The sequence below is a fragment of the Podarcis filfolensis genome (genome assembly GCF_964270895.1).
Source record: "Podarcis filfolensis genome assembly, chromosome: 16".
Taxonomy (NCBI): Eukaryota; Metazoa; Chordata; class Lepidosauria; order Squamata; family Lacertidae; genus Podarcis; species Podarcis filfolensis.
Genome location: NC_139620.1, coordinates 19,562,577 through 19,587,716, shown reverse-complemented (window position 1 = coordinate 19,587,716; position 25,140 = coordinate 19,562,577).

The following is a 25,140-nucleotide window of genomic DNA, read 5'->3' as shown; positions in this document are numbered from 1 at the left end:
GAACTCCACCACCACAGAAAGAGCCAAAACACATGCACACTCACCCAAATAAAAACAGACACCCTATCTCCTGATCTACACTTTTCCCCTACCACAGAAAACAGGCAACCCTCGCACCAAACAGAAAAAGAGTGAAAACTGTTTTTTAAAAAGGGGGGAAGGGTGCCAAGGATGTACCTGAAGGAACCTATGCACAGATATATCCATAGAAACATAGATCCATACCATTCATTTCTCTTTTATCCCACCATTCAGAGAAAACACTGGAGCAGGGATTCTTCAGCTGCTGTTCCTACACTGCAGGGGGTTGGACTAGACAGCTCTTGGGGTCCCTTCCAACTCTACTGTTCTATGATTCTATGAGTACAGACAATACTTCAAAGGTCTGATCTGGCCCTGTGCGTGGAGCCAGCACAGCTCCAGCTCTGCCATCCACCCAGGGACGGACTCTTCAAAGGGGTCGGAGGTCAGAATTGGCATGGTGAATTCCCTGGAAGAAATCTGGGCTTTGGCCGAGTCCGGGATCATGAGTATTTCATGCAACAGAAACTTTTTTTCTGATCTCGAATACACAAAATAATTATAAAGAGTTCTTCTGACCAGGTGCAAAGTTCCTTGCCCTTTACGTTTCTGCCCCGCTGTGCAGGGCATGCCCATCTTGGCCAGGAGGCAGCACTTTGCTATAAAGTGCAGAGAAGCTTCATACATCCAAGCCTAAATATATGGTGTGACCTACGAGTGGGACCTGTATCAAAAATGTGGCAGTGTTGAGTGATCCATTCCTTCCTGACCCACACTAGTTTTCCACACACCCCATCCCAAGGAACAGTGTTCCATGGCCACCATGCCTCATTAGCCTGGTTCAGGGTTTGTTTCTTTGCCCCCTTAACTTTGCATAAGAACATAAGAAGAGCCTGCTGGATCAGGCCAATGGCCCCTTTAGTCCAACATCTCACAGTGGCCAAGATGCCTGTGAGAAACTCACAAGCAGGATTTGAGCACAGGAACTTTCTCCCCTCATGTGGTTTCCAGCGATTTGGTATTCAGAAGCATTCCTGCCTCTGACTGTGGAGGCAAAGCAGAGCCCGCCTAGCTAGGAGCCATTGATAGGCCTCTCCTGCACAATTAGTCTAATCCATTAGGCAAACTAAGGCCCAGGGGCCGGATCTGGCCCAATCGCCTCCTAAATCCAGCCCGCGGACTGTCTGGGAATCAGTGTGCTTTTACATGGATAGAATGTGCCCTTTTATTTAAAATGCATCTCTGGGTTATTTGTGGGGCATAGGAATTCATTCATTTCCCCCCCAAAAATATACTCTGCCCCCCTACAAGGTCTGAGGGACACTGGACCCGCCTCTTGCTGAAAAAGTTTGCTGACCCTGGCATCTAAATTGGTGGCCATCCCTGCCTCCTGTGGAAGTGAGTTCCATAGTTTAACTTTGAATTGTGCAAAGAAGTATTTTATCTGTCCTGAATCTTCTTTTTTGGTTCCCGAACCTACTGATACCTCCCTCGTTTCTCCGGTGGCCCCATTTTAGCTGCATAGCTGTTGGCACTCAGCACATGCATCCGCTATTAGCGGGAGTGATTTGTTGCCGGCAGAGTGTGCTAGGAGCTGCTTGGAATACAGAAGCAGCCCCCTCCTCTTTCTCCAATGTGTGCTAAGGAGGTTCCTTATCTGGAGAGTATATTTAAAATGGGCCTGGCAAAAGGATGGGGCAGGGGAAGGGGGGGTGAGAGAAAGAAACTATGAGATAATTCTGTTCTTGAGAAATAAATTAAAAACATTTGGGGCACAGGGTGTGTAAGTTATTGCAGCCCCAGGGCAGCAGGAAATTATGGGAATAATAATGTGTGCACCACGTTTCTGTCATTATTTACCTTGGCGCTCGGTGAGCCTCCTGTTGTTGCCAAAACAGCGCTTTTCGATCCCAACTTGCCCAAGCAATGAACACACGTTCAAATCCATTCACACACAGAGAAGGGAAGCCTGAATACAAGGGGCAGTGTCTTTCTCATCCCAGGTCCCCGGATCACATTTGTAACGCAAACTGGAAGCATATTACGGTTGTCTGGGAAATCGTTCAGACTTTGGATCTGGTCCCGTAAACATTTCCAGAGTGCTTTCATCTGCCGGCTCTTGCGATTCCACAGGCACAACTTGGCATTTTCCACCAAAGGGGCCTAGTGGGCTACGTTTTTCAGTTCAGAGGAGGCAGTGATGACCATTAACTTGTGTGGCTTTGAAAGAGGATTGGAGAAATCCATGGATGGTTACTTGCCCTGATGGCTATGCTCTGCATCCACGGTCAGAGGCAACAACGCCTCTGAGTACCAATTGCTCAAAGCCACAAGAGAGGAAAGTGCGCTTGTGCTCAGGTCCTGCTTGCAAGTTTCCCACTGGAACAGCTGGTCGGTCACTATGAGACGCAATTGTCTCTCAGCCCTGTGTGGAGATGTCGGGGATTGAACCTAAAGGTAAAGGGACCTCTGACCATTAGGTCCAGTCATGACCGATTCTGGAGTTGCGGTGCTCATCTCACTTTATTGGCCGAGGGAGCCGGCATACAGCTTCCGGGTCACGTGGCCAGCACGACTAAGCCGCTTCTGGCGAACCAGAGCAGCGCACGGAAATGCCGTTTACCTTACTGCCAGAGCGGTACCTATTTATCTACTTGCACTTTGAGGTGCTTTCGAATTGCTAGGTTGGCCAGAGCAGGGACCAAGCAACGGGAACTCACCCCGTCACGGGGATTCGAACCGCTGACCTTCTGATCGGCAAGTCCTAGGCTCTGTGGTTTAACCCACAGTGCCACCTGCATCCCCGGATTGAACCTAGGACCTTCTGAATGCATAGCAGATGCTCTAGCCAGTAAACTACAGCCCTTCCCCGTGGTAATAAAGCAGGATTTCGTATAACTGCCCTATAACAGCCCTATCATAAGCAAAACCATCAGGACTTCTGGAGGCGTAGGGACAGGCAAGAAATTTGATTCAGTTCACCTTTTAATGCTGAGCCTTCCTCACACTTGCTGAAACAGTGCATGAAGCAACATACGGCCATCCTTCAAAATTTGCACTTTTCCAAAGTTCTGTAGCCAAAGAATATGTATGAAAATGCCTATATATATATATATATATATATATATGCATACAACAATGCATTATACAAAGGGAAACTGGTTTGTGTAAAGTGTACACTGCATACAAAAATGTGTATATGAGAAGAAATTTGCACAAAAACGCTGGTGAATTTTCACGAGGGTTTGTAAAAAAATTGCAAACAGATGTGAAAATGTGGGGAACTGAACCGAAGAGTGGGTGGGGCATAAAAATGAAAATTTGAAACATAGAAGGTTCTCCTTCCACCGAGGCATCTAGCTCAGCAATGTCTACACTTTCCAGGATTTCAGATATTCTTAGCCTTCACTGAGCAGGAAGCGGATGAAACAGCTTTGTGTAGCTGCAGATGGGTGGCAGAAGCAGTTTATGGCAAAATCTCAGCATTGTCTACACTGACTGGCAGCAATTCTCAGTTGGGTTTCAGGCAAAAGTCCTCCCAAACCCTGGAGATGCCTTTTGGGATTGAACCTGGGACCTTCTGAATGCATGGCAGATGCTCTACCAGTGAGCTACAGCCCCCTTTCCATCGAAGGACATCCCTGGCCCTAATGTTTACCTGTGAGATCACCTTATCTCTCTCTCTCTCTCTCTCTCTCTCTCTCTCTCTCTCTCTCTCTCTCACACACACACACACACACACACACTTGACCACTTCAATCAGCTGACCTGGTTACCATTACATGTGCCACATAATACCCATTTGGCATTTGCAAGAACTCAATATTTCAGCATGGCAGCACCTACCCTTTGGAACTCCCCACCTGTTGACATCAAGGCAAGCACCTCCACTGTGCTCTTTTCAGCACCTGCTCAAAACCAATAGTTTAAGGTAAGCCTTGCCCCACGGAGGACCTTAAGGTCCACAAATGGCAACACCACTACCCTTTCAGTACTAGTTGGGCTACTTTTAAAATGAGGCTGCATTTTAAATTGCATTTTAACCTATATTTTAAATTGGTCCCCCCCCATTATGTTTTTACGGTAATTTTACTGGTGTTAGCCACCCTGAGCCCGGCTCTGGCAGGGGAGGGCAGGGTATAAATAAAATTTCTTGTTGCTATTATTATTATTATTTGTTTAGAATGTGGGTGTGAATGCTATTCTGTGTTTAGTCTGTCATTATTTCAATTTCTCGAAAGCCTTAAAACCTTGTTGTTCATTTTTCTTATAGATAATTTCCTTGCTTTACCTTTCTTGGAAAACTGCTTTAAGGATTTTTTGCTCTCTCTTTTTTTTACAACCAAGTGGTGTATGAATCTGAAGCAACAAACAAACAAACAAACAAACAAATAAAAATGTGAAAAAGCAACGAGAAAATAAGTAGTGGAGGGCAGAAGCCACCACCGTATTCTGCGGAAAGGTGGCTTTAGCATCCACCCTTCAGTTTGACAACTGTGAGCAAGCCCTCGCTAGTGTGGGCAGAACTCCCCCCGCATCTGGCAGCATGGCAAGTCTGCTGTGAGCAGAGTCCTCCCCTTCCTTCTCCCCCTTACCACAGAAGGACTCTGAGCATGTGCAGATATTCCCTTGGACCTCCTTTGAAGCTGGTTAGGCTTTCGGGGAAGACATTTGCAAAGATGGATTGAGCAGGAAGCAGATCCAAGAGGAGAAATTAATTAGACCTGCCTCACTTCATCCCTGGAATTGCTCGTTACAAAAGAAAGGATCAGCAGAAATAAATAAATTAAAAACTAAAAACTGAGAAACGTAGACGCAGCCAGGAAGCCCCTTGTCAACCGAACTGAGGCTATTGTTTAAAACAGTTAACAATGTGGCATTTAACGCAGCTGTTCCCAGAGGTGTATTATGATTGCAAATGCACAAGAAAGAGATCTCTCATTCATATATATATATATATATATATGTGCGCATGGCATGGAGAAAATGAACAGAGGGAAGTTTTTCTCCCTCTCTCGCAACACTAGGACTTGTGGACATCCAGTAAAGCTGAGTGTTGTAAGATTCAAGACTGATAAATGGAAGTTCTTCATGCAGTGCAAAGTTGAACTGTGGAACTCCTTTCCCCAGGAAGCAAGTGAGGGCCACCAGCTTGGATGGCTTTGAAAGAGGATTGGACAAATTCGTGGAGGAGATGGCAATTGATGGCTGCTAGCCACCATGGCTATGTTCTACTTCCACACTCAGAGGCAGCAAAGCTTCTGAATGCAAGTAGCTGGGGATCGCAAGTGGGGTGAGAGGGGGCTCTTGCTCATGAATCCTGCTTGAATTCACAGACATCTGGCCAGCCGCTGTGAGAACAGGATGCTGGACTAGATGGGTTTGTTGGCCTGATCCAGCAGGGCTTTTCTGATGAATATGCATCTGCACTGGCGGAGGAAGAGGAGTGCGGGGGGAGCGCACCACCTCTGGCAGCGCAATCCTGGTGGGGTGCCATCGCAGCTGCCTGTCCTCCGCCTGCACAGGGCGCCCCGCCCCGCAGGCACCATGTCACGCCCCCAGGATGCGCACCACGCCCCTATGGACGACGGGCCACGCCCCCGGGACACACGCCAGCCCTGCCTGCTCTCTGCCCCCCAGTGCTGGAGCACAAAACTCTGCCACTATGCATCTGCCACTAAGTTCAAGGAACGTTTAGCTGTTTCAATTGATAGGCTTTTTAATGGGCTTCCACAGGAGGCAGTGATGGTCACCAAGTTAGATGGCTTTAAAAGAGGAGAGGAGAAATTTATTCAGGAGAGGGCTATCAATGGCAACTAGTCTGAATGATTATGTGCTGTCTCCAAGGTTGGAGGCAGTACAGTGGTACCTCAGGTTACAGACGCTTCAGGTTATAGACACTTTAGGTTACAGATGCTTCAGGTTACAGACTCCGCTAACCCAGAAATAGTACCTCGGGTTAAGAACTTTGCTTCAGGATGAGAACAGAAATCGCATGGCAGTGGTGCAGCGGCAGCGGGAGGCCCCATTAGCTAAAGCGGTACCTCAGGTTAAGAACAGTTTCAGGCTAAGAACGGACCTCTGGAGCGAATTAAGTTCTTAACCCGAGGTACTGCAGTAATGCTTCAGAATACCAGTTGCCGGAAACTGCAGGAGGGGAGAGGGCTCTGTTCCTCAGCTTGCAGGCTTCCCATGGAGGCAGCTGGTTGTCCACCGTAAGAACAGGACACTGGACTAGATGGGCTATTGGCCTGGAGGTTATGTTCTTATAACTATGCCTAATATGTTCTATGGAGCTGCCCTTTTCTGGAATGACATTTTCAACAAAGGGATGTGCCTTATGACACAGGATAGCAAACTACACTCCCTTCCAAATACTTCAGATGCACAAACAGGAACTTTTTATGCGGGGAAGAGAGATTTGGATCCTCAGTTTTCATCTGCATTGAAATGTCAGCACTTGTGCCCATCAGCTTTCAAGAAACCCTTGAACCCCATAAAGCAAATTTATCCTTTTTGGAAAATTTGTGTCTGTGTTTTGTTCCATTATTGCTGCGGTACCTCTTTGTTGGTGGAAACAAAAGCTGTTCCCATGGCAATGCTGTGTGATGTCAGAGAAAGCAGGAGAGTGAGGTCATAAATTGTCCAGGGAGAAAGACAAAACAGCCACAGGGGCTGGTGCGCTGTGGAACTTGATGTGCCCTTAAAGTTTAAAGTATTTGGGACCATTACTGGAATATTTGTTCTGTTATGTTTCCGATTCTCTTCTCCACCCTCGCCGCCCACAACTCCTCTCCTTTCTTCTGTGGGAGGAGGGAGAGGAGGGGGGAACCATTAACACACAATGGAAAAGAATTGTCCCAGGAATTTCCTACTGGTGGAAGTCCAGGAAGCTGCAAATGCAATAACGCAAACACGGCATGTTTCATGTTTCTCCCCATGCTATTCCAAGAAAGCATCCCAAATCCCTCTACTGCTCCTGAAAAATGACAGAGCTCTGGAGAGGTTATGAGCTGTGTATTAAGAGGTCAGATCTAAAACACTGATTGTACGCCTAAGGAGGAATCGAATCCCTCAGGCTGTACGCACGGCATACATTTTTAAAGTACACCGGGCCTTAAATAAAGAGATTGCTAGGAAGTGTAGTTTGTTGTTATTGTTGTTTAGTCATTTAGTCGTGTCCGACTCTTCGTGACCCCATGGATCAGAGCACACCAGGCACGCCTGTCTTCCACTGCCTCCCGCAGTTTGGTCAAACTATTGTTCATAGCTTTGAGAACACTGTCCAACCATCTCGTCCTCTGTCGTCCCCTTCTCCTTGTGCCCTCCATCTTTCCCAGCATCAGGGTCTTTTCCAGGGAGTCTTCTCATGAGGTGGCCAAAGTATTGGAGCCTCAGCTTCAGGATCCGTCTTTCCAGTGAGCACTGAGGGCTGATTTCCTTCAGAATGGATAGGTTTGATCTTCTTGCAGTCCATGGGACTCTCAAGAGTCTCAAGAGATTGCTAGGAAATGTAGTTTACTAATCATAAAATCATAAAATTGTAGAGGTGGGAGGGATCTTGAAGGCCACTTTGTCCAACCTCCTGCAATGTAGGAATCACAGCTAAAGAGTCCCTGATAGATGCACCGTCCAAGTTCTTTAAAAACATCCAGTGAAGGAGGGCCCACCGTCAAACAGCTCTTACCACCAGAAAGTTCCTCCTAATGTTTCATCAGAATCTGTTTTCTTGTCATTTGAATCCATTGGTTCAGGTCCTCCCCTCTGGAGCAGGAGGACACAGGCTTTCCCCCTCTTCCATGTGTGGCAGCCCTTCAGACATTTGAAGATGGCTATCATATCACCTCTCAGTCTCCTCTTCTCCAGGCTAAACATTCCCAGCTCCCTCAACCATTCCTCATAAGGCTTGGTTTCCAGACCCTTCATTACCTAAGTCATCCTCCTCAGCACACCTGCCAGCTTGTCAATATCCTTATTAAACCGGGGTACCAAGAACATGATGCAGGACTCCAAGTGGGGTCTGACCAGGGTAAAATAGAGCGGTACAGTACTAAAATTACTCCCTTAATTTGGATGCTATACTTCCGTTGATCCCAGATCTACAATTCCCGGCTCCCCTAACAAACTACAGTTCCCAGGGTTCTTTGAGGGAATCCCTGTTCTTTAAATGGATGCTGTATGCAAAGCCTCAGTTCTGCACAGAGCAGGATATGGAAATCTGTGCCCCTCTGAATGTTGCTTTACTCCATCCACCTCTGCCCCAACCAGTGTGGCCACTCACTACCCAGGGAAGATGGGAGCTATAGGCTTGAAACACCTGGAGGTCCACAAATTCCTCACTCCCATTTTCTGCACCCTTGCGATAAGAGATTTCACACCTTAAAAAATGCTGCGTTTGCCACATCATTATAAAGAGATAAATCTGCACCGACGTTTCAGCACCAAACACCAACAAACTCTGCTAACTTGCATAAATTATGCAGGCTAAAATCATATGTAAAATCATGTATTTACTTATTCAAAGGTCAGGCAGGAACAGTCCAAAATCAATATTGGAAGGAGGGGGGAGCAGGCAGCAGAAACAAGCAAATGATGGCTCAAGAGGGAAGCCTTACATGCTCTCGCCTCCTAAACCACAGCTATTTCACAGTGAAGGGGTAGCAGGGACTGCTTATGCACAAGTAGACCCCCTTTACTCACAAGTAGGTCATAAACACATATCGCAATATTGCTCTTCAGCCTGGACTCAAAGTTTTCGGACAGCTCCCCCTCCAATTCCCAGAGTTCCCTGCAAAGAGGAATTGATTGTTAAATAAACCCTGGGAATTGAAGCTTTGTAAGGGGAATTGGGGCCTCCTAACAATTCTCTGGTTTTGCCAGAAGTGGCTTAGTCATACTGGCCACATGACCCAGAAGCTGTACGCCGGCTCCCTCGGCCAATAAAGTGAGATGAGCGCTGTAACCCCGAGTCGTTTGCAACTGGACTTAACTGTCAGGGGTCCTTTACCTTTTTAACAATTCTCAGCAGCCTAATGAACTGCACTTCCCATAATTATTTGGGGAAAGCCATGAGAGTTTAAAGTTGGATCATAATAGCAGAATGGAAATTTACGGCTTGCTACTCGCTAAGGGAAATTTTTTGGAAGATGTTTTACAGGTGGTATATAACCCCTAGCAAAATATCTAAAATGTATAAAACGAGATACAGTGGTACCTCGGATTACATACACTTCAGGTTACATACGCTTCAGGTTACAGACTCTGCTAACCCAGAAATAGTACCTCGGGTTAAGAACTTTGCTTCAGGTTGAGAACAGAAATTGTGGCACGGCAGCAGCAGGAGGCCCCATTAGCTAAAGTGGTGCTTAAGGTTAAGAACAGTTTCAGGTTAAGAACGGACCTCTGGAACAAATTAAGTACTTAACCCAAGGTACCACTGTATAATATGTGCTGGAGGTGCAATCAGTTAGAAGGGACACTATTTCATATGTGGTGGAGCTGTAAAAAAATTAAGAGCTTTTGGGATACTGTATATGAAGAGTTGAAAAAAACATTTAAGCAAACTTTTATGAAGAAACCAGAAGCCTTCCTATTGGGCATATTAGATTCAGATATCCCAAATGAAAATAAGAGAATATTCTTAAACACAACAGTAGCAGCAAGAATATTAATAGCTAAAAATTGGAAAAGTGAAATAGTACCAACAAAAAAAGAGTGGCAGGACAGACTATTTGAATATTTTGAAATGGCAAAACTGACGGATACAATTAGGGGACAGTCTAACCAAAGGTTCCAAAAAGAGTGGGGAGTGTATAGAGATTACGTTAAAAAAAAGTGTCCTCAAATCAAAACCTGGACTCGATTTGAATAATTTTCGCAAACCACAATATGATCTATAAGTACAGTAGATGGAGAAGGGTAGAAATGATGAAATGAGAAAGAAACAGTTTAACAAACAGGAAAATAGATCCACTTTGAGGAGGAAGGAAGTCTACAGTGGTACCTCAGGTTACATACGCTTCAGGTTACCTACGCTTCAGGTTGCAGACTCTGCTAACCCAGAAATAGTGCCTCAGGTTAAGAACTTTGCTTCAGGATGAGAACAGAAATCGTGTTCTGGCAGCGTGGCGGCAGCAGGAGGCCCCATTAGCTAAAGTGGTGCTTCAGGTTAAGAACAGTTTCAGGTTAAGTACGGACCTCCGGAACGAATTAAGTACTTAACCCGAGGTACCACTGTACTAGAAAAGAATAAGAATGGGAAATATAAAGTAGGGTAACATAAGTCCTTGTGCAAGAGCGTATGGATTTATGGTTGTAGGTTTGTTATTTGTTTTGTGTTTTCTTTTTAGTTTGTTTCTTAATTGTCGTTATATCTTAGTGTGTGTGTTTATGTGTTATAACAAAAAGTTAATAAAAAGCATAAAAAAATAAAACAAAGTTGGATCATAGTGCTCAGGCCCGTTGACTCACCTGTCTCATTATTGTCACTGATTGGCAGCAGCTCTCAAGGGAATCCTAGAGGGGTTTTTTCTTCCAGCTCTGCCTGGAGATACCAGGGATTGTTCTTCTGCAGGCAAGGAATGTGTCCTACCCACTGAGCTGTAATGAAATTTAACCGGAAAATAAAATGTGAAATAGCAATAAGGCAATGTAAAATAATAAGCAATTTCCCCAAATGTGATGCATTTCCACATTTAAAAAACAACAACAACACATCACTTGGCTGGATAACAGCAATGCAAAGTTTGGAGACGTGTGAGTTTCAAAAGTGCAAGCTAGGTATGGACTGTATGTCCTTACCTCTCTCGCCCTGACCTCGCCACTGTGATCCATGCGACAGTCATCTCCAGGCTTGACTCTTGTAACTCACTCTACGTGGGGCTGCCCTTGAAACTGACCTGGAAGCTCCAGCGGGTGCAGAATGCCGCGGCGAGACTCCTTACGGGGTCCTCGCCGTGGGATCACATTCACCCAGTGCTATACCAGCTGTACTGGCTCCTGGTGGAGTACAGATCAGGTTTAAGGTGCTGGTTTTAGCCTTCAAAGCCCTATACGGCCTAGGACCCTCGTACCTATGGAACCACCTCCTCTGGTACGCCCCACGGAGGACCTTACGGTCTGCAAACAACAACACTCTGAAGATCCCGGGCCACAGGGAAACTAGTCTGGCCTCGACCAGAGCCAGGGCCTTTTCGGCTGTGGCCCCGATCTGGTGGAGCGCTCTCCTACAAGAGAGATTTGACATCTTTCCACAGCGCCTGCAGGACGGAGCTGTTCCTCCAGGCCTTTGGCCAGGGGGCAGTCTGACCTATTTTCCTTTGTATAAGAACAAGCACGAAGGAGGCCTCCCAGCCTGTTCACAGGTCCTTATATGATCAGTGAAAACAGTTGGTCCTGGCAAGTATTAACCTGATAACAGCCATTTATGCAGATTTTAATTTGTCTGAATTGATGTCTGTTTTTATGTATACTGTGTTATTTATATGATGTTAACCGCTCTGAGCCTGGCTCCAGCCAGGGAGGGAGGGGTACAAATGAAAGTTGTTGTTGTTGTTGTTGTTGTTGTTGTTGTTGTTATTGTTATTGATATTGATATTTATATTTATATTTATATTTATATTTATATAATAAATATACCTTTTCTTCTAAGGAGTTAAAGCTGGAATACATGGTTTACCTCTCTCCTCATTTAATCTCCACAACAATCCTGTGAGGTAGGTTAGGCTGAGAGACAGTGACTGGCCTCTACTTTCATGGCTGAGTAGGGTGATTTGAACCCTGGCCTCTCCCAGGTCCTACTCAAACTGCTATACCACCACTGGCTCTTCGTTAGGTAGCCCCCCCCTCACTTTAAATGTGAGCTGAATTGAATTTTCCCTACCAACCTTACAGGGTTGTAGTGAAGGGCAGCTGCACCCGAGAAAGACTAGCCAAAATGTGCCGTTGAGTCATGCCTCCTAAATGACTAAACAATGATGAATGAAGATGAATAGCCGCGGCATTTAGCTGGGATGCAGGGACGGCGAGAGGGTCATGTTTCAGTGGCCGCCTGCAGTGGGCGGAAACCGGTCCCATGAACCGCTCGTTTACCTACTCCAAATTACTCTGCTTTGGGATTAGAATTTCACGAGGGTGTTACTCGCCATCCTTAATGGATAATTACCAGCGATGACCTAAGAATACTATAAATATAAAGTATGCCATATATGTGGTCATGGTAACCACCGCAGAAAACGCGAATGTTTACAAGACTGTGGTATAAATTCCCAGCCATTATATAACGTGACTTGATCCAAGCACTGCCAGAGGTCCAGGAAGATTCTATCCACGCCAACTGCAGCATGTTTCTATAGTAACCGATGCATTTCAAAATGGGGAGGGGGACGAGGACAAGGCTAAGGGTGGGGTGGGGGAAGAGTAATAATAGATGGGGAGAATCTGATGGAAGGTTTCTCTTCTCACTTCAGCCCACTGGTGCTGAAAGTGGTCTCAAAACTTGGGGCACAGTCAAGTCCACGGAATATGTCAGGGGGACCACAGAGCCAGTGTGGTGTAGCAGTTAGAACAGAGCTTTCCAAACTGTGTGTCGCGACACGTTAGTATGTCAGCTGCAGTGTGTAAGTGTGTCGGGCAAATGCTCCCCACAATTCTCCTGCGGCTGGAAAGGGGTTAATTTAACCTCCGGCTTGCTAGTAAAACTGAATTACTATGTCGCAAAATGATGCATGTCTAAAAAGTGTGTCACCAACACGAGAAGTTTGGAAAGCTCTGGGTTAGAGTGTGAGACTGTGAAAGACGAGAAATCAAATCCCCAACTCGGCCGTGAAGCTTGCCGTGGGCGACCTTGGTGCAGTCACTGTCAGGGACAAATGAATGGGGAGTGGTGGGAGGCAGCAGCTGGGGAACCCCAAAGAGAAACCCCAGAGATGGAAGGCTCAGAGTCTGGGGATTGGTGGTGGGACATTGGAGAGAGGTCAGGGAGAAAAGATTGGGAGAAGGTGCCATAAACCACAGGGTTTAGTGAGCAGGGAGAGCCTACGACAGGGAGCAGTTCAGACTCGGAGGCTGAAGCAGAGGGGGGACTGCTGAAGAATTCATGGAGTCTCTCTCTCCTGCTGCGACAAGGTCCCCTCCCTGCTGGTCTCCAAGAACATGCAGGTCATCTCCACATGTGCATTTGATAACCCTGAATATTCAGTGTCTTTTTATTATGACACTGCTTCTTTAAACAGCCCTCTGAAAGCTCCCCAATAATATTTTCAACAGAACGTTTTGGATTGCCAGCCAAATATGTTTCCAAGAGTCTTCGCCAAGGTTGTAAGCAACACTTGTACTGAAGCCACAACAGTGAGGATGTGGAACATTTTTATTCCCGTCTGAGGGCCACATTCCCTCATGGGTGACCTGCTGGGGGCCGTGTGCCTCTGGTGGAGGTGTTGAGAGGCAGAAGTGGGCAGGGCCAGAGGTAAGTGTGGGTGGAACACTGAGTGCGACATTTGCCTTTCTAGTCCCAGTCATTCGAGGCCCTTCGGTGTGTTGGTTGTAAAGGGACTTGCGCTGCAAGACTGGAAAGATAAAACACCCACCATTATCAGCTGGGGCTGTTGGGAGTTGTACTCCAAAACATCCGGAAGGCAGCAGGTTGGGGAAGGCTGGCATAGGGGATGACAACAAACACCTGTTTAAGCTTCCCAGTCAATTTCCAGACTGTATGTTACCTTGCAAAAGAAGAAGTCTCTTCTGAGTCTGCCTTTGACAGGTTCATTTGCCTTTTTTGTTGTCTTCGATTCCTCTGGTACTGCAGCACACACAGGGAAGATGTCGTATGCATTTTAGACAGTTTGATTTTTCTTTTTTAATCAAAAGGAAATTAAAGGAGAGACAGCAGTGTGTATTCCTTATGAGTAATGCAGGGTGTCTCATTCATTCTTAAGGTAGCCTGAAAGAACTACAACATTTTCATTATAATTCTGGGTCAGCTTTGCCATGGGACTACACATGTAGAGCTAAGGGAGGTCATTTTCCTTCTGGTCTCATTTGTATTATTCTCCTCCCTGCCACCAACTCAAATCACTTCTGCCACTGATGCCACCTTCTTTTGATCTATTCTTCTTTGGCAATCACTTGTAGCCGAGTAAGATTGTCTTTCATTAACATAGTCTTAACAGTGGGTCCATGAAAGCCTGTGGAGGCCAATTCTGGATTTACCTGTCCTTCCATAGTGAGGACATAGGTTTCTGAGTGGGAATTGATCGCGGTGAGGGTTTGCCAAATGTGCCTTCCTGTTAGCTCGTTTCTCCCTTGCATCTTCAAAGTCCACAACACCTTTGGTAAAGGCTTTTCTCCAATTGGAGAGCTTGCAGGCCAGTGTTTCCCAATTGTCGGTGTTTATACTACATTTTTTTAGATTTGCCTTGAGAGTCTTCAAACCTCTTTTGTTGACCACCAGCATTACACTTTCCATTTTAAAGTTTGGCATAGAGTAGTTGCTTTGGAAGACGATAATCAGGAAACCAAACAACATGACCAGTCCAACGAAGTTGATGTTGAAGAATCGTTGCTTCAACACTGGTGATTTTTACTTCTTTCAGTATGCTGGCATTAGTTTGTCTGTCTTCCCTAGTGATGTGTAAATTTTTTCAGAGAAACTGTTGATGGAATCTTTCAAGGAGTTGGAGATAGTGTTTGTAAGTGGTCCATGTTTTGTAAGCATAGAGTAAGGTTGGTAGTACAATAGCTTTGTAAACAAACATTTTGGTTTCCCTGCGAATGTCCTGGTCCTCAAACACTCTGCACTTCAATTGGGAGAAAGCTGGATTTTGGCATCAATGTTGGCCCCGGTGGAAAGATAACTGCCCAGGTAGGAGAAGTTATCAACACTGTCCAACGTTACACCATTGAGTTAGATTAGTGGCGCTGCAAAAGGATTGTTTTGTGCTTGTTGGTGCAACACTTTGGTTTTTTGGATGTTGAGCAATAAGCTTTTCATAAGCTTCTGCGAAGATATTTAAGATGGTTTGGAGGTCGTCTTCTGAGTGCGCACACACTACGTCATCAGCATTCTGAAGCTCTGTGACGGAAGTTACTGTAACCTTACTTACTTATATCTTTTGATATAAGATGCTCAATACAACACACAATGACTGGGGGGAACTGAGCTCACACCCGCACCATATATTTAAAAGGCATTTAAAGCAAATCGCTTCCCTCCAAAGAATCCTGGGGACCAGTTTGTTAAGGGTGCTGGGAACTGTAGCTCTGGGGAGGTAAACTAGAGTTCCTAAAATTCTTTGGGAGAAGCCATGATTGTTAAAGTGGACACTTTTGAAATAAGATTAGACAAATTCATGGAAGAGACAGCTATCAATGGCTACTAGCCATGGTGGCTACACTCGGCCTCCATGGCCGGAGATAGCAATGAGATACCACTTTCAGTTGCGGGGAACCTCAGGAAGGGAAAGTGCTCTTGCGCTCAGGTCCTGCTTTCAAATTTCCCATGGGCATCTGGTTTGACATCATGAAACAAGATGCTGAACTAAATGGGCCATTGGCCTGGTCCAGCAGGCTCTTCTTATGTTCTTAACAGAATTTAAGTGCCTCGACCCCATTCATCTGGAAAGGATCCAGCAGGCAGGAGTACCACTTGCAAAAAGAAATGTTAGCAGCCGCTGCCAAGATTCTTGAGCAGAATTTGGTTGTACGATGCTCTGGGGAAAAGCTGATGGCAGCCTAATCTGTTGGAAATGCTTTTTTTCCCCAGCAGCCATGAAACGTAACAGAGACTTTGGATACCGTTGCAGATACTAGAAACAAACTCCAATCTCCCTTTATGCGTCTCCAAAGTAGCTTGACGAATTCCACTGAATTTACTCTTGAATTAATCCAGCGCAATTGAAGCCTTTTTAGCATGTTTAACTAGCCTATATTGTCGCCGATAAGGGTTAGCTGACCACTGTTTAAAAGCCTTGCTGGATAATCTTACTAGATTAATTAAGGGTGGCTTTTTGGAGCAAGCCTAGTTCTGCCCCTTGTCTGAATTGGCTTAATCTACTCGCAAAGCCACAGTTAATCTGTGAAAAGGGTCAGGAGGGACTGCATGTCCCAGCAATTGAAAAGTGCCGGTTAAGTAACAAACGGAAGTCTTTTTGAAGAGGGACGTAACGCGACTTCGTCTGAGGGTCTGGTGCCATGCTAAAGCCGCAAGCCATGCTTACGATAGGAATAGGGAACCTTATTCGAGTTGAGGTCTGCATTCCTTTCTAGACAACCATCCCAGGAGCCGTGTGTCTTTGGTGGGCGGGGCCACAGGCAAAAGCGGGTGGAGCAATTTCATTGTTGTAGTGTAGATTAGTTTCCACGCCCACTCACACAACCCTCTATCCAGGCAAGCAAGAGGCAATCTCAGGGCTCCAACCAGGCAAAACATTTGGGGTACATAGTAGGACCAGGGAGGGATGTGGACTGAGGAGAGGTGATGTGGTCTGGGGAAAGTTTGGAGGGTCAGGCAGAGAGGCTTGGAGGGCTACATTCAGCCCCGCAGGCCTAATGGCCCTACCTCTGAAACAGGTAGATCCAACACTATTGGATCACATCACATAAAGCATAAACTGCAATCTAATTGGGAGGGTAGTTAGACACGTCTAAGTAAAAGGCTAAACTTTGGATCTCGATCCGATGATGGCCAAAAACTTGAATGGCTTTAAAAGAGGATTGGACAAATTTGTGGAGGAGAAGGCTATCAGTGGTCACCAGCCATGATGGCTGATCTCTGACTCTATAGTTGGAGGCAGCAATGTCTCTGAATACTAGTTGCTGGGAGCTGCAGGGTGGGAGACTGCTCTTTTGCTTGGGTCTGCAGGAAAACATCATTTGCAATCACTAACCCAATTTGTGATGTTATCGCCGATATCTGTAAGTCCAGAATTGTCAATGTGTGTAATAAACGGCTGCACTGCAATATTTAGTTGCAGGACTCACTTGTGACTCCATATTGCAAGCAGGGCCTGGGAAAGGAGAGAGAGAGAGAGAGAGAGAGAGAGAAACGAGCAGTAAGTTCATTGTTGGAATATGATTTGGAAGAGGGACATAGAAGTTGACCCATTAAGCCATTATATGATGTGCCTTTCACCAAACCCAAAGAGGCATGGATGTCATGTCTTAGGAGGATGAAAATGACTTGGTTCTGCTTTTTTAAACATTTACATATAACTTGATGAGAACTTGTGTAATGTGCAAATAAAGAAAATAAAAATGACTTTGAAGGAGAAAGCAATGAATGAATTCCTCCAGCTCAGAAAAACATTGGCAGGGAGGTCCTTGTTAGATCTGCCACACTCCCTCTGCTGGATCTCAGGCTCCACAGCACAAGACGGCATGCCCATTTAGGATGCATAGCCATATTAGTTTTCTTCTGTCATACTGCATGTGTCAAAACTGGAAATGATCTCTTCATTAATTCACAACGGTTAATTGATTTCTTATGGATTTATTTTACCTTTTCATCGAAGACCTTCCTGAAAAGAATGATGACCCCCCCCCAAAAAAAAGCTATTGTACAAAAGAAATTGGACAAATTCACGGAGAATAAGGCTGTGTGTGGCTACTGCAATGGAAGAGTCGGGGCAGCACATTTTGGGCAGCACATAGTTGAACTATGGAACTCTCTGCCACAGGAGGCAGTGATGGCCACAAACTTGAATGAATTTAAAAGAGGACTGGGCAAGTTCATGGAGAAGAAGGCTATCAATGACAACTAGCCACGATGCCTATGTTCTGCCTCCACCATCAGACACAGAAATGCTTCTGAACTCCAGTTTCTGGAAACCACAGTGTGGGGGAGAATGCTCTTGTCCTCAGGTCCTGTTTGTAGGTTTCCTACAGGCAATTGGATGGCCACTGTAAGAACAGGATGAACAGGCTTGTTTTATGTTCTTACACATTACACCGATTCAGTTTGCCTGCGTGACTTGATGTACAGTCATACCTCAGGATGAATATGCTTCAAGTTAAGCCTTTTCGGGTTGCGCTCCACGGCGACCCGGAAGTAACGGAGCGCGTTACTTCCGGGTTTCGCCGCTCGCGCATGCGCAGACACTCAAAATGACGTCACATGCATGTGCGGAAGTGGCAAAACGCAACCCGTGCACTCGCAGATGTGTTACATTCTCAGCCGCCCTGAGCCCGGTCTTGGCTGGGGAGGGCGGGGTATAAATAAAAAATTATTATTATTATTATTATTATTATTATTATTATTATTATTATTACATTCCAGGATGCGAACGGGGCTCTGGAACAGATCCCATTCGCATCCAGAGGTACCACTGTATGTGCGTCTCAACTTTCTTTCCTTTTCAGTGGAGCTTTCGGAAACAACAGCAAACTTTTCATCAGCACTTTGCCCTTTTACATGGTATCAACGCTCGCAAATAAGGGTGGGATAAGAATATGCTCTGGTTTTGCCTTTTAATGCAAGCTATCATAATGTCCCAAACAGTATGTGGATAAAAATGAGGCTACCTTTTAAAATTCACAGTTTTCTGAATTTTGCAAGACAGTTCGCCTAACAAATACAATGGGGAAAAGCTGCAAAAAAAAAAAAAGCAGCTTTTGTTTGTGAAAATAAATGCATTATATTAGGGGCTATTTCTTTCAAAAACATGTATCACAGGCAAGATTGTATACAAAAATGTTTATCTTAGAAGTGTGATACGAAAATGCTGACAAACTTTTTTTATTGCACAAAATTTATATGCCACTTAAGACAATTTCAAAATGGTTTGCGCAAAGAATAAAATGGTGAATTTTTTTATCAAAATCGGTTTGAAAACAACTATTCAAAACATTCACAAATAATTGAGATCAACGAGAAGCTAAAAATTTGATTAAAATAGATGTTGACATTTGACATGTCCAGATAGCTTTGCCTAAACAAAAGCACTTTTAGGTGTCAAAATGAGTACAGTGGTACCCCAGGTTAAGAACTTAATTCATTCTGGAGGTCTGTTCTTAACCTGAAACTGTTCTTAACCTGAAGCACCACTTTAGCTAATGGGGCCTCCCGCTGCTGCTGTGTCGCCAGCATGCAATTTCTGTTCTCATCCTGAAGCAAAGTTCTTAACCCGAGGTAATATTTCTGGGTTAGCGGAGTCTGTAACCTGAAGCGTATGTAACCTGAAGTGTATGTAACCCGAGATACCACTGTACAATGAAGCCTGACTTTAATAGGCAGAAAGTTCCAAAGCTGGGCTGCTACACTAAAATATCCATGGAATGAGAATTCTGTGGCACCTGTAACAGTGCCAGCCCCACAGATCAAACTGGCCAAGTGGTATATATGGGTAATGCGACCCTACAATTAAATTTTCACAAGGTCATTTAAATAATAATAATAATAGTCACAAACTGATGTGGAAATCTGGCAAATTGAATTTGAGTTTGGATAAATGAGAACCTGGAGGAAACTGAAATTGAGAGCTTTGTCTGTCCCTGCTCACACCATGCCTGCGAGGCAGGCAGTGGCGTAGCGTGGGTTGTCAGCACCCGGGGCAAGGCAAGTAATTTGCGCCCCCAACCCGTGGATTTGCGCCCCCTAACCCGTGGATTTGCCCTAACCCCAGATGTTGCGCCCGGTGCGGCCGGGCCCCCCTGCACCCCCCACGCTACGCCACTGGAGACAGGCCACAGTTATTTCCATTTTACAGGTGGAAAACGGAGGCTGAAAGAGAATAGCTGGGATTGCCCAAGAACTGATGACAAATATGTGGAACAAACGATGCATGATGATCCCAGGTCTCTCTGGCTGGTGCAGCAGCAGTCTGAATCACACACTGCTGATGAGTTATTTGTTCCCTTTGATGGTTTGGCTGCATCTGTATACGCAAAACCAGACATCTGTTTTTATTCTGTCTAGTCTCATTGAAAATTTAGCTCTGGTGCTGAATTTATAGTCTTTTACACGATGAGATCTCAGCTATGGAGATTTTCTATTTCTTTGTTCCTAGGTAAAAATGTGTGGGATTTCTCCTAAAGCTGAACTAAAATTACTCTCCTTGGGCCTCAGTTTTGTGTTATAAGTAAAGGTGGGCTGTCCGCTATGGTTTATCTCAGTTTCTAACACTTGAAAGGCCACCTCCGTCCTTACACCTACCTTTATCAATTCAGTTTCATCTATTCCAACTACCGTATTTTTTGCACCATAACACTCACTTTTTTCCTCCTAGAAAATAAGGGGAAATGTCTGTGCGTGTTATGGAGGGAATGCCTACGGGTGGCATGCCTACGGATTTTCCTCCTCTAAAAACTACATGCGTGTTATGGTCGGGTGCGTGTTATAGAGCGAAAAATACGGTAGGTTCATCTATTTTTTAAGCTGAAATATTGGGGCGGCCCATTCCTGGAGACAGTGTGGCATAGTGTTAGAGTGCTAAACTACGTACTGGGGCACCAGGGTTCAAATCTCCCACTCAACCATGAATCTCCCTGCATGACCTTCAACCAGTCCCTGCCTCTCAGCCTAACCCACCTCGCAGGGTTGTGGTGGGGATTAAACGAGGGGGGCACCACCTTTAGCTCCTTGGAGGAAAAGGTGGAATATAAATGCAACAAACAAATAAATATTGGAGTGGGAAGATAACACTCCCCCTGTAGCCTATTGTAACATATATACCCGTTTCAAATTACTATATTAATTTCTCTCTCACTGAGGTTAGCAAACATATTTACGCATAACAATGCAGAATCCAGATAGAAAAGGTATGATGAAACTCTGACATATAATGGCATTACTATGCAGAATAAAGATAGGTGAATCTAAGCTTTTCTAAATAAAGTTTTTTTAAAAAAAAATTTTTTTAAAGAAATACAATGCACCTCCTTATAGTGGCATGAGAGGGGGAGAGCCTATTTGCCTGCTCAATCTGACAGTTTGGAGGTGGGGATGGGGAACACCTGGAAAACTAGAGATGGGTGAGGAGCAGAGATTTCATGTTGCAGAAGGTTCTACTTATATAATAGTGGTTTTCTAGCTGTGTTCTGGGAGACTCTTTGAACTCTCATTCAGGGTTCTTCAAGCGGAAGATCAGCAATAGTGAACAAGCTTCCAGAGAGACTGTTTTTGCCTGCCACTACTGTTATTCCAAGACGTTGGTGGCGCTGTGGTCTAAACCACTGAGCCTCTTGGGCTTGCCGATCAGAAGGTCGGTGGTTCGAATCCCCACAACGGGGTGAGCTTCCGTTGCTCTGTCCCAGCTCCTGCCAACCTAGCAGTTCGAAAGCACACCAAAAAGTCCAAGTAGATAAATAGGTACTGCTCTGGCGGGAAGGTAAATGGCATTTCCGTGCGCTGCTCTGGTTTCGGTGTTCCATTTTTCCAGAAGTGGCGTAGTCATGCTGGCCACATGACCTGGAAAAACTGTCTGTGGAAAAACGCCGGCTCCCTCGGCCTCTAAAGCAAGATGAGCACTGCAACCCCCGAGTCGTCTGTGACTGGACTTAACTGTCAGGGGTCCTTTGCCTTACTGTTATTCCACTAGGATGTGCAGTTGTGTGACCCATAGCTCTGTATCCTTTACACCTGTGGTTTCCAAAGTGGGTGGTACTGCCCCCTGGGGGTGGGGGGGTGGGATTACCTAGGGAGGCTTCTAAGAGGCAAGTGGAAGGCAGGGGGGCACTGGAGGTGTAAATGACTATCAGACTTTGAAAAACTGGTATCATTGGATGAAGTTCACCAATTTTGTGGAATTAATTAAACTAAATAGTTTTAATTGGATTTTAAATAAATGTGCAATTCATTGTTACCGTTTTGAATTATATTGTGTTATTAAATTCCTTAGTCATGCAAACTGTTATGCTGAATAATTCTTTTTACAGGGTAGGGGGTGCCGGGGGTGAATTTATGGAACCAAGGAGGAGGGGGCCTGAAAAAGTTTGGGAACTGGTTCCTTACACAGATTCAATCCATGACATCTTCAGTAAAAGATTCTCAAGTAGCAGGACTAGGAAAAACCTCCACCGATAACTTCCTGCCAGGAGTTGACAGTTCTGGGCTCAGTGATGTGGGTTTTCCCCGGAAAGCTTAGAACTGGAAAATTACCTTGCAAATTACTGTAATCTGCATAGGCTAATTTGCATCTGAAAAACTGCATTGGAACATTTTCGGGTGCCCCAGAGAGTGATCTAATATAGCATATTTATGTACTTGCATTTAGTAAACTTTATTTACTTGGCATTTAGCAAGGCTAAAAACTTCAAAGCTGTCACGCTTGCCTCGTATTGTACTCGCAATTGGCATCCACTCATTGTTACTAATGAATTTATGGAACGGAACATTTCCCGCAGAAAAATGGAGCAGTGGGAAATTTCCGTCCCGCATCACTGACTGGGCCAAATGAACCACCGGTATGATCCAGGGTAAGGAAGCTTTGTATGTTCAAGAGATGAGAGGATATGTTCATTCAGGGAAGCAGGGAGGCCCAAGTGCTGACATGGGCAGTAGTGAGCTCAACTGACTTGCTCTCTGGTTAGATATGTTTTGAATTGCAACCTGATTGTGTACCAACGAACATCCCCCAGGAGTCTCTGCAATGCACAAACGAGTCAATGTAGGAAAGACTCCGTAAGTGTAGGAAGTGCCCTGACTCCTGCCTGTTGAAGGACTCAAACTCAATTATGGCATCCGCCCAAAACTCTAATGCTCAAATTGGTATGGTACATAAGCAAAGTGAGAGGTCAAGACAGAGCAGGTGAATTGCAGCGTTTAATTTTATAGTATACCCATTGAGAAAATGTTATTTCTTGCTTATGACGACTTATGTTTTTGTAATTATGCACATTTTTTTCGTGTTGCAAGTCGTCTGGTTCAGCTATGGAAAGGAGGCATACAAATAAACCATGATGATGATAATAAAATATCTCTCAAATTCTTCTTCTTCTTCTTCTTCTTTTTTTTTTACTTAGAAAACCATCAGGTCCAAAATTCTAAAAATGCTTCTTTTTCTTTCGCTCGGTTTAAACTGGTCCAAATACAGTGGTACCTCGGGTTAAGAACTTAATTCGTTCTGGAAGTCCGTTCTTAACCTGAAACTGTTCTTAACCTGAGGTACCCACTTTAGCTAATGGGGCCTCCCGCTGCCGCCGTGCCGCGATTTCTGTTCTCATCCTGAAGCAAAGTTCTTAACCTGCGGTACTATTTCTGTGTTAGCGGAGTCTGTAATGTGAAGCGTCTGTAACCCGAGGTACCACTGTATTGAATTCTTTTCTGGATATGCTTCAGACATGGGGGCTGCTGTCTGCAATCCCCCAGCCCTTCTTGGAGATATGGCTGTTTGGGGGTGCTCCCCCCTCCTTGCCGTGGGGTGTATTCAAGAGCTAGAAAAATTCTTTCTCTCCCCCCCCCCCTTCACAAGTTATCCTTAAATAGCAGGCGTGCAGCAGAGCGTAGCAGAGAGGATGGCGGTATCTTTTTGGTGCAGAGTGAAACAGAGATCCATCACTCCCGGTGCCAACACAAGCCATCAGTTACCGAGTGTACTCTCCAGCTCCTTCTGAGACAGCTGGCCTGCCTTCGTTCCAAAGGGCAGTTTGGAGGATTCTTCCCCATTTGCTCAGCAGTCCTCTGGGCTCCTCAGCCTCATGCATTATAAAGAAAGACTTAATGGTGGCTGGCTACACAGTGAAGGTTCTTGACCCCTCTCAACACACATCCACACCCTACCCCTCGGCTGTTCCTTGTCTCTGCTGTTCGTGCGTGACTATTAGACTCTGATTTGATTTCGCTTCTAACGGCACAAACCCCCATTAAAACCCAATTCAGCTTATTATCAACAGCTTTCCTTAAATGAATTGAGTGGCTCCTCAGGGATTCTCCTAGAGCCAGAGACGAACAAAAACCGGCAGGAGACCAGCGTGCTGTAAAGAATGTTGCAGATTGTTTTGCTGGCTAAGATAAATGTCCATTTCATCCAGGACATTTGGCAGCCTGCCAGGTGCCGTCTAGAAGGTCACAACCAGGACGTAAAGGAAATGGATATTCCGTTATTAGCCCTCGAATTTGATGCTCTACTGGTTTGTACACAGCATCAGAGGTAAAGGACCAGTTCACACACAAAGGTTTGCACATAAACACATGCTTTCCTCTACTACAAGCCTTTTAGCAAACATTATTAGGTTGGCAAACTGCGTTGCAAAATTCAGAAAAGTGAGAATTCTGAAGGGCAGCATGTTTCACTTCACATCTTGCTTCGAGAAGTGTAAATTAAATAGATTTGCATCACAATGCAAGATGAATCCCACCCCACTTCTATGTGAACAAACTGTGTGCTATCATTACTACGATCAGTGGGAGTGAGTTCAAGCCTGCAGAACCAGTTGGGCAGCCTCCCCCAATGCAACCCATCTTTAATTATCTGATTCAGCAGTGGTCATCATTGGAGGGAGCTATTTCTAGGCAGCAACATTTAAAGAAGCTGGAAGGTGTGCAGAGGAGGGTGCTCAAGATGATTCAAGTGTCTGGAAGCTAAGGCTTATGAGGAATGATTGAGGGAGTTGGGTATGTTTAGCCTGGAGAAGAGAAGACTGAGAGGTGATATGATAGCCAACTTCAAATATCTGTTGCAGGGAAGATGGAGAAAGCGTGTTTTCTGCGGCTTCAGAGGACAGGACCTGAACCAATGGACTCAAATGACAAGGAGATTCCAACCAAATATTAGGAAGAACTTTGTGGCAGTAAGATCTGTTTGACAGTGGAGCAAACTGCCTTGGAAGGTAATCGACTTTCCTTCATTGAAAGATATAAAACAGAGGTTGGATGAGCATCCGTGAGGGATTCTAGCATTACAAGGGGTTAGAGTAGATAACCCCCAAGGTCCCTTCCAGCTCTAGTGTTACATGATTTCTCAATATGCACCTGTGCCAAATTTGAGAACTTCTATCCCTCACAGTACCCTGGCACAGCTTACTGTTCTATTACTTTGTGTTGAGGAAGGGGGATGAAAATCTCTAAAGAGCTGCAACCAACCAATTGTGTTGCAACCAAATAAAGTCCCTTAAGTCAGTGGAGGGCAGAATATACACCAGGCTTAATGGCTTAATTGTAGGGCCATTTGAAGCACATCTGAAATTGGT